The sequence below is a fragment of the Phalacrocorax aristotelis genome, chromosome 2 (assembly GCF_949628215.1).
Source record: "Phalacrocorax aristotelis chromosome 2, bGulAri2.1, whole genome shotgun sequence".
Lineage (NCBI taxonomy): Eukaryota > Metazoa > Chordata > Aves > Suliformes > Phalacrocoracidae > Phalacrocorax > Phalacrocorax aristotelis.
In genome coordinates, this window is record NC_134277.1 from 106,209,608 (window position 1) to 106,221,199 (window position 11,592).

An 11,592-nucleotide genomic window follows, 5' to 3' on the forward strand; every position below is an offset into this window, starting at 1 on the left:
GCCACTGGTAGCTACATTAAACCCTCTGCTAGTCACCAGAGACCCACTGTTTGTCATTTTCTTCCTTGGAAGCTGAGAAAAATAGGATGCTAGTCCTTTAAAGCGAAGAAAATCAGGTCCTTTTTCTGTCCTGATTTTTAAAGTTTCATGCTTTATGCCTGCATATAACTGCATTTAAGATAACTGAGTGACATATGATAACAAGACAAAGGATTTTATGAGGTACTAAGATGTTGTCTGTACTAATATTACTGTTTGCCTAAGAAAAGAAGTAATAGATTTGAAAAAATGCAAGTAGGATCAGTGCATAAGGCATAGAAAAGCTTCACATTGACTCAAAAAGTGTTAAGATACAATTCCAAAATAAAGCATACATTACTATTAAGAATATACAAAGATATAATAATATACTTACTACTAAGGATAGATGAGATTTTAATACTGTATAACCTCTATATATTATATGAAGATTTTTAGTTCTTGTCATCCTCCCAGCTGCGTGCCAACTGCATCATGATTATGTAATGTCTGTATGTTTTTAAGTCTAAGATTCGAAAATTGTAAAAGGTCTGCAGAGGAGAAAAACTTCAAGTTCATCCTTTTTTCTTCTGTATTTCCCCAGCCCCCCAAAATACTCTGTGTTTAAAATGGAACACTGGCTATCACCTCCTATCCAAAGAATAAGCATCTGTTTCCAACAGATCCCTGGAGAAAGCCAGGAATTTCAGCTGATTACCACATTTTCACAATACCCACCCTCTCAAATTAGAATTTGAGATTTTTTTAAAAAAATCTTTCTTTTACTACCTAAAAGATACTTGTTTTTTTTTCATGTAATACTGTCAACAGGCTCAATTCTAAATAAGGACCATTTCCAATTTCAACCTTGATGGGGAAGAGGTAATGCACAAGTATTTATGGCTCTATCTGCATGAGACCGCAATTTTTCTTATACCTCCTTGTGTTGCAGATCCTTCTAATATCCTTCTAGACTTAAGAAATCACTCATTATGCACTTCTTTTAATCACTTCCCACCATTTAAAAGTCTTTGGTCAAAATCCTTGGTGGTTTTCAGTTTGACAAGCCCTTCAGCTTTAGTACTTTTGGACTAAAATACATGTTCCCTTTGTTCATTATCAAAATCTATTTATATATTTCCATTGGGAAATATCTGGGATTCATAAAGCAATAAGAAAAAGCACTAATCCATTCATTAGCTGTGTATTTGATCTTTTCCAAGACTATCCAGGACAGAAAAAATAGACTTCACTGTTTTTTTCCTACAGCAATTTAATCTTTAAGAAAAAAGTAAGAATCCAAAAAAAAGAAAGAAAAAAGGCAAAAAAAAAAGAGCTGTTTTTTGATAGGTCTTTGAAAACATACTCCCTAAGAAAATCTCCTGAAGCAAGACAAAAAATGTCTCAAAGAGAAGAAACAGATATTCAGGCGTCAACTTATGAAGCTTAGACATTATTTACATGGGTGGTATGATCATCAAACAAACTCAGCCATGCACAAGAAGGAAAAAAGAAAAAATCAAAACCCCTGTAATGTAGTGTTGATAGTCATCTTTGTCCAAGATGTCTCCAATGCCTCTAGTGGTATTTCTTCTCTTTTTTCCATGCATACAAAACCAGAAGGATGAATGAGGTTTTCCTCATTTCCCCCATTTTTTTCCTTCGTTCCCCGCTAGCTATTTCATCACCTCTGCAACATAAATGAACAGACCAACCTACAACATAACAGTCACAATTTGACATGAAATAAATACGTCAGTATGCTTCCAATCAATCATAAGGATAAACAGGTCAGATTTTCTTCTGATATAAAGTGATACACAGAGATTTCGGTCATTTTCTGTGCAGCTAAATATGCTCATGGAAGCACTGCTTTGGCAAGCACAGGAGAAAGAACATAATTTCAGATATGCTCTTGTTCTTATGTGCTGAAATATTTATACTACACAGATTTTATGTTGATTCAAACACAAATATCTCTCTCGGTTATGATGTTTTCCAAGGCTTTCAGTGCTAGAATGAATCTGAAGCAGATCTTGAATTAATTTTAACACTGGCTTTGCACTAAAAAAAGTACAGAAGAGCTTCATGAAAAATCTGTTAGATGCTCCAGCTGGGACCAATCCTTTGCCTTGCAAATGCCAAATTATTTACTGTTCTGTTTAATGTTTCCTTAAAAAAAGAAAGTAACACTTTTCACAATGATCAAGAATGTACTCATCCTTAAAATTCCTACTGACCCCAGAATATATAAACAAGAACTGTCAGACGGGATTTCAAGATTTACAATTTCTCACCCAATGTAAAAATGTAAGCACAGATATAGAGTCAGACCAAAGACCCTCCACAGCTCAATATCTTGGTTGTCCAGTTAGAATCCAATTCTGGAAAAGATGACCAGAACAGGAGGAGCATAAACAATCTGCCCTTCAGATGCCCTCCTCCCCATCGTGCACCGTCGTTGCATTTAGCAGAACTACAAGTATTTCTAACACATGAATTTACCATGTTCTTGCCCACACACATTCTTAGCACCTAAAACATCCTATGAAAGGAGCTTCACACCTGAAGATCAGCTGTATGAAGAACCTCTTCTTTCTTTTGAACCTGTCCCTCCTGCTTTGACCATTTTCCCCCTAGATCTTGTTTTGGGAAAGACAATGAATCGTTGATCCCAGCTGACACTCAGTACATCGGCTACCTGAAACCATTTCATTGCCCTTGGCCAGCAGCCTGCATGTTACTTCAACAGCGGGCTCGTTATGGTGACCCTGAGTAGTTGCAGGTCATACTCAGGGCAGGCAGAATGTGATTAGCAGCACTGGCTAGAAATGTAATCTAATTTCTCTGCCATATTATTGTTATTCTCGTTATGACAACCCTTGAGAATGCCTGTCTTAAATCATGAAAAGCCTCAGGCACAAATACATATGTGGAAGATTTCTACAGACACTTCTAGAAACAAATACTTTATCTACTCTAACTTTAGGGTAACTTCCTTCTAGTTGTCAAGCAGCACTCATTACCACATTGCTGAAACCAGACAAAAGATTTAATCCCAAGGCCTTGCATGGAGCCCCTTCACAGGGCTGTATGAATCCTGACGCAGCTGACGGCACGTACAACGCCAGCCAGCTGAATGATGTCCGTGTTGTTATTTCCTCCCTCACTCCAGTATGACGGGATAGAGTATACCCTGAAGTCACACTGCAGGTTTTAATACGAATATCCCGTGCAGTAAGCATGCCAGCGACACTGCAAGGGCACCTGGGGAAAATTGCACCAATATGAGTGATTAAAGCTTTGGGAGATATCGAGTTGTAAATGATCAGGCTGGGTAAAGCATGTGGGGGAAGAAGTGCCAGAACTAAGAGTTACAGTGCTGAAGAGAACTGCCACTGCTTCACGCTCATATATTCTGAGGTAGGTATGCATGTGAACAAGCGTCAACTCCATAAGGCATAATTATTGCTTTATTGAAAGGAAATCACTATTTTTAAAACATTGTACTCCTCAGGTAGGTTTCCTTACATTTAAAAACTGTATTTTACAACAGAAAACAAAAATACGTAACAATATAATCTCTTTTTTTAAAGGCAAATTATAACGCCATTTCTTCAGGTTTTTCTTCTAGAAGCTCAGAGATATTCTTTTTGTAGTATTTTGATCCCTTGCATTGCATTGTACATCACATACCCTATACTATAAAATATTTAGGGTTTTACAGCACAATATTGTCCCAATGACTGAACACACCACCTAAAATTTTAAAAAAGCAAATCTCTACCAAACGAACTTCCATTCCCAAACTGAGCCCGTGCAAAATTTCTGAAGCAGCAGAGCTGACAACATTGGGAAAAAACCGCAACCCCCATGCCCACAAAAAAACCTCTTAGACCCCACCACAAGTTTAATTCTGACATAATTAAATTTATATAAAATAACGAAATAATTTAGGTATTAACTGGGAGACATAACATCTAAAACCCAGTCTTTTTTTAGTAAGATTGTCTTTGGTTCTTAGAGGGACAATTAAATCACTGGAAAGTTACTTGAAACTCAAATTAATGAAAAATTATTTTTATGTTTTCATAATGTGTCATGTTTAGATGACAGCATCATTCGTTTGTGTATTAAGCAATGATGCCCTAGATTCATTTTTTATCTTGAGCACTGACTTATTAGTACATAATATATGCCATTGAACTCTATCTAGATTAGCCATACTTGAATAAATCTTAAGTGCTGATTATTTTGTTGCAGTTCTTTCATAAACATTTTACACTGACAGTTGTGCACGGCCTTTATGTAATAAAAGGAAGGATTTGGGATTTTGGGGTAGCTAGAGACAGGAATTTTCTTATGACAGGCTTTTTTTGTCATTGAACTCTGACATTAGCCATGATATTAGGAAGTTTCCACCTGATGTCTCAGCATTTCAATAGGACAACGCCAATGAAAGTAATACTTAGTTCTTGTATTGCATTACAGTTGGAGAGTCTTTTTATGATTTTAGAATAAAGCAATATACTAAATCCATATGTTATCAGATATTTAGAGACAGAAAGTAGTCTTTAAGGATTATGATGGCAATTACTGTTTCTGAAACAAAAGTCTTAGGCTAACATTCTGCTTCTTGACTATCCCTAGTCTGTTCTAAGATTCCACTTAAAATTAATTATACTTGAAGATTTATTGAGGTCAATGTTCATTTGAGGATGTGACAGTGCCAGTTTTTTTTTACATGTAAGGAAATACTTTCCAAAATTAACAGGTTGAAGAAAAATATAATTTCAATAATTCTTTCCCAAATACCACTGTTAATTGGAGAAAAGGTAACGATCTAATTATGAGAGGCTACGAGTTTCATTCTAAGTATTCAATTATCTTCATACAAAACTTGGATATACGGTAAATTAAGTACCCAAAAAATGATGATGAGGTTATCTTCACTTTCAGCATTATATTAACCCACCAGAGTAGTTAATTAGCTCTCAACTAAGATGATTCTTTGATGAACGCTACCTAACGTCTAACTGGTGTGAAGATGTTAACGGTGTCAATATAGAATTTCATGTAACAGACTGCAATCAGACAAAAAAAATCTCCCACTGAAAATACAGCAGAGTAACAATTTCCATCCTTGTCTCATTTCTTTGGTTTGGGTTCATCTATTGAAAGTGAAAAGATGCATTAAAAGAATGAAAACATACAGGGAAGTTAGATAAGTTGAAATTGGTCATTGATTGTCATAGATGAGTGACAAAAAGGAGCAAGTCTACCAAGGACCTGCACTTTGGTATCTTCCACTTTCAATACAGCCTAGAAAGACAGGAGTTTCTCAGAACTTTGCCAACCAGCAGCATACTATCATTAGCGTCAAGATCTGAAAAGGAAGTCAAAAGCTAAAAAGGAACTCATGTATGCGAGGTTGTATTGCCTGTGGACTCTCTCAACACAGGCAGAAAACACACCAGGAGTGGCGCCTGCCACGCCACCTACCCTGTGCACCAACCCCTCTTTCATTTTCAGGAGCGACAGGAGTTACGTTCTTCTGTCCAGGATTTGGGAATTTCCCTAAGACCTTCTCCATTCAACAGAGCTAAGCAGAAGTTTCATCGTGACGAGGTACACCACCTCAACAAGAATGGATTTAATTTTGCTGGTGTCGCCACTCTTTGGTGTTCCCATGCAGAAAAAATATATATGAAAAGGTAATGGGATGAATTTCACAGACACTTGATTTTTTAAGTCTAAACATTTTCCAAATTTTAGCGTACACTCAGAAGAACTACACAGTATCTTAGAAGTTGTTGCACAGTAAACTCTTCAAGCTGGGACTTTCAGAGGTTTCAGCATCATAAGACCAACTGAAAACATTACTCACACAAAACAGTTCACGTAACTTTCCCATGAGCTTGAATTTGGACTGTTTAAACCAGAAGCAGTTTCACTTCGGAGCAGATCAGGTTTGAGGAGGCTTAGAACATTCACAAGTTCATTGATTTTCTTCTCAGAGTGATACAGGGAAGACAACCAGGGAAGAAAGATGTTCTGAAAGAAAATATAAAGCGTGCTTTTCAGTAGAAACCCAAGTCTGTAGAGGTGGACACAGAAAACCTTTTGACAATCCAAACAAACTACAAGCAGAAACTGAACAAGACAGTTGCTGTCTCCTGATGGAAACAGAAGGCTGGGGCAGAGCTGGTATGTTGAATGCAGGCTGTGGGAAAGCAAGACTGCCAAAAACCTATTCAGCCCAGATATCCCCTTGGCTGATGTGACGCAGTCAAACACAACAGCATCCAGTGACAGCCTGAGAAATTCAAGAGGTGTTTTTCCTTTCTTAGTTGAAAGGTGTGTAACTTTGCTGTCATTAACAAATAGATATTATGTTGATCACATGATAGATGCCCTAGCTATTTAATGAAGAATTCTGGAAAATATATTTGAATTACTACCTCCAACTATTTAAGGAATGTTTCCAGTTTGAATAGCTGGAAGCAAGAGGAGTTGCTTTTAAAAAAACTGCCCTTCTTACTGCAGCAGGCTCAGCCAAGAATGCGATGCCCCATCACAGAAAACTGAAACTGTAGCTGAAGAGTTTTGAAGAAAATGAGACATTCTGAAGAACAGATGAAGACATAACACACTGTTTCTGCAGGCATCTCCAGGAAAACAGGGTTCGATCCCACGTTACTTGGGAAGACAAACCCCCTTACTCTGAACATCTCCTCTTTCTTCTTCCCCCGTGCTTTATATACCGAGCAGGATGTCGTATGGCATGGAATGTCCCCTTGGTCAGTTGGGGTCAGCCGTCCCAGCTGTGTCTCCTTCCAGCTTCTTGTGCAACCCCAGCCTGATCACTGGTGGGGTGGGGTGAGAGGCGGAAATGGCCTTGACTCTGTGTAAGCCCTGCTCAGCAGTGACCAAAACATCCCTGTTATCAACATTGTGTCCATCACAAATCCAAAACATAGTCCCACACCAGCTATGATGATGAAAATTAACTCTATCCTAGCCAAAACCAGCATGCACACATTTAACATCAAATATGGTTGCTCCTAAATTTTACAAACCTTGTGTTACTTTTGCTACAGCTCCTCTTCATTGCACGGTATGTTGACTCTTCCTTCCACAACTCATAATTGCCCGAATGGCACTTGAGCCGTCTGTGTCAGGAGTGGTCCAGACTCCATCATGCAACTTTCCTCCATGTGCATCCAAACTTACTGATTCTCACCCACCAAAAGTGAAACACATATCATTTCTTTCCTTCCTCATTCTATGCAAGGAAACATTCCTTTCTCTTTTAAAACTGTTTTTTAGGCTAGTGCCCTGCCTACCCCAACCCTCCGCAGCGCTATCCTCAAATCTGGCATTTAAACAGATTCAGTAGTCTACTGACAGCATGTGGCAAGCTGGCCTGGGAGAGTCAAGGACTCCCGGTTCAGGTGGCAGAACACCTCCTATTTCTGACTCATTCCTCAAAAACCAACAAATAACCATTGTCTCTACCCCCTACAATATCCTATTCCTACTTTACATGGCTTTGACAGGAAAGAGTAGGTATTACCTTACCAGAAAAGTCAAAGATGTGCATACTAACAACACAAGGGATGCTAAAATGCTCAGCTGAGCCTTAGCCTTTGGAAAGGAAAAAAACCAGAACAGCAAAGACTACAAGGAAATTGCATGTGATGGAAGGAACTGGTCAAACATTGTTTCCTAAACATTACAGACTTCTAGATCTTACAGGTTTGGAATTTTTGAGGTCTTCCCTTAATTGCAGAGGATGACTTCAAGTTCAAGGACAAGTGTAGGGTCTCACACCTGGGAAAACATAATCCAGGAGTGCAGCACAGACTGGGATCCACCTGGCTGGGGACCAGCTCTGTGGAAAGGGGCCTGGGGGTCCTGGTGGACAGAAAGCTCAACATGAGTGAACAGTGTGCTGCTGCGGCCAAGAAGGCCAACAGGATGCTGGGTTGCATCAACAAGGGCATCGCCAGCAGAGATAAAGAAGCCATTATCCCCCTCTACTCAGCACTTGTCAGGCCACACCTGGAATACTGTGTACAGTTCTGGTCCCCTCTACACAAAAAGGATGTGGACAGGCTGGAAGGGGTCCAGAGAAGGGCCACCAAGATGATCAAAGGACTGGGAAGCTGCCATATGAGAATAGGCTGGGAGAACTGGGTTTGTTCAGCCTTGAGCAAAGGCTTAGGGGAGACCTTATCACCATGTTCCAGTATTTAAAGGGAGGCTACAAAGAAGATGGAGACTCCCTTTTTACAAGGAGTCACATGGAAAAGAGGGGTAATGGGTACAAGTTACTCCTGGGGAGACTCCGATTAGACACAGGAAGTAAAAATTTTCACAATGAAAACAATTAGCCGTTGGAATAATCTCCGCAGGGAAGTAGTGGACTCCCCAACATCGGACACCTTTAAGATTCAGTTGGACAGGGTTCTGGGCCATCTTGTCTAGACCATGCTTTTGCCAAGAAAGGTTGGACCAAATGATCCTGGAGGTCCCTTCCAAGCTTGCGTTCTATGATTCTACGACTCGGACTCAGTTCACCTCCCCACCCCCAAAGCCCTGCCTTTGTGTCTTGGTACAAGTGTTACATTATCAGCAAGCTTTCTGTACCTGGCGGTGTCTTAGTGTTTCCCTTCCACTCTCACAGCTATGAAGCTGACTAAATGCGAGGTAGAAATAACTAGGATTACAGGCACCTTGACTACAGACATTTCAGCCCTGCCTGGATCATACTAGGTAGCCGTAAAATCAACTCTTACTCACCTTTCACTGCTTGCCAACAAAACATTTGAGGATAAGTTTCTCACCACATATTCTGGAGTGAATAGAACAAACAGAGAAGAGAATCACGCAGACGTAAGAAAAACCCAGCGAGATCCCCTGCGAACCACGCAGCATGCTGAGCGCGCAATACTAGCCCCAGCAGTAGGAAGTCTTAAAGAACAAAAACTATGGAAGGTTTCTGGTTACTGTTTTAGGAATTAAGTTACAGGGTGCATAGGAAAGTACATACCAGCTGTGGACAATATGAACAGTAACAACTCGCCAGAAGGTTGGGGCTGTGTTAAACAAAGCCAGTTATAACCAAGACCTAAGGAGCAGGTGGTGTTTTCTTGAATTCGAGTAATGGGTCTGCATGGAAACACACGAACAATTGTCCCTATCTCTTGTAAGACAGAAATTGTTTATCCTTGATCTTTTGGTTTATTTGTGTGATTACCCAGGGTTTAAAATGTCACTCCCTTTTTAAAATGGATCTAGGACAGCATCAGGTGAATATATGAAGATCAACACCATATATAATTTTTTACTTTGGAACTAAATAAGAACTATTTTCTCGCTTGGAAGCCAAGAGATGGTATATTACCTTTGAAACAGAGACTTTTGTTATTAATTCTGTAATTTAAGGAAGAAACAAAAAAAAAAACTATTGAGAAGTTAATTTAAGGTATGTATGCAGGCCTTTAAAAAATCATATTCTACTTATGTTCTGGCAATTTTTCTTCTTGCTTTGTAAAGCAGAAATTGATATGAGCGGTATATAGAATTTTTTTAAAAAGTCAACTAGGAGGGGTAAAAAACCCATAGAGAACAGTTTAAAATGTAACCATTAAAATTTAAATGTTTAAGTCAGATGCCCAAGTTTCACAATGTGATTTTGTCTGGTCTGTCTGTTTTGGTTTTGTTTTAGCACATCATTACGGTATAGACCACACCACAAATCTTTTTGTGAATGAAATTTTTATTTACACACTGTATCCAGAATCAGATACATAAATCCTTATACAATTATTTTTCAAAAATGTGCAAGAAGTTACTATAATTTTGTTTACAAACCAAAACACATTAAAATCAATGGACTTTGGATAATTCACTCTGTGGCGTGCTTAGTACAAATAGGGCACACCAGGTCTGAAACAGAGAGAAGTGTAAACTACAGCAATCTGGATTGCAAGTATTAACTTCATGGCACTCCATCATCACTATAAAAATTCTTTAACCCAACATGTATTCATACAAAATTCTTTAAGAATTTTTCATTATTTTTGTAGAATTTAGAACACTCTCCAGATACGACGCCATATTTCCCTTATTATGAACTACCGTCTAGCCCATTTTTTTATTTATAAAGAATGCTTGCAAGTTTTATTCTTTGCAGTCATAAAAAGATTTAAGAAATTAAATTGGCAATCATTAATTTATCCATAGCTTAGCTCAGAATTTGAAAGTTCAGTAACAGAGAAATACTTCTCATCAGAATCATAGCCCATATATTGCTGGTATGATGTTTTAATTTTATAATTCCAGTATTCACATAGATGAAATGCATCAAAACAAAGAACGCACAGATTTCACTTAGCCCAGCAGTCAATATTCACAGAAAGAAACTGGATTTAAAAAAATGTAGTCAGCTCATCTGAAAACAGAGAGTTTAATTAATAATTGCATTTCTGATCCTTCTGACAGAAAAACATTTTGATGAAAAGATGGCATTCACTATGTCAACAGCAGGATAAGTGCTATATCCTTTAAAAAGATCAAAGAATACAAATCACTTTCAGTTTTTTATAACATTGGCTTACAAAAAAAAAAAGGAAATTGTGCAAATTTACTTTTCTATTTCCAAATACAAGGTGTTGTTTTACTCCTCTAATTGGTAAAATGCACATTATCAATAATGTCAGTCATTTGAGATGATCAAAAAGGAGTTTAAATTTCATTTTCAAAAACATTTTTCCACAATTGCATAAAAAGCATATCTTTTGAACCCTTAAACTGTTGTGCTGAATAAATAGCCATATTTCTACTCTATCAAGGATCATAGTCAGTTAGCTTTTATTCCTAGTGTATCTACTTCCAAAGGTCCCCAAAATACCCTTAATCATTTTCCTTTCATTTGCCAAAGACACTTTGTTTCTCTAATTTTCATGAAGCAGAAGTCAACATTTTTTGTTGTTACTCTTAGTACTTCTAAAATGTCTCAGAATTAAATGTTACTGTGTTTCTTTAATATTAACCTTTATTATAACAAACTGTAAGTATCTTTAATGTTTTCAAAGTCTTTTTTCTGGGTTCCTTCTGCTGGCTGGCCAGTTACCTCAGCACAAAAAAAAAATACCGCGAGGCTCTGATTAATGAAACCTGTAAGTATTTGTGTCTACGTACTACTGATTGGCAGTATTTTGAGCTTAGTAGAAATATCACCACCATCTTTTATTTAGAAACAAAGTGCTATATGGTTCTCACATCCTAGGCCTCAAGCACTTTACAACAGTGTTCCTTTTGTGGAAGCTTTGGGGGTGAATGACAAAGTTAACTTGACGTGACTAAGTTCGCAGATGAAGAACACAGCAAGAAAGGTAACTGAAAAACCGGACAGCTGAACCGAAGTTTAAAAATAAAGCATTAACACATACAAGTGAAGGAACTGAAATTTATAAAGGCATGGGCAAGAAATTTAGCATGTGTGCTCTTGCATGTTTTTCAATTCAGCAATTAGACCAGATATTATAGCTTCACCTATTTAAGGTT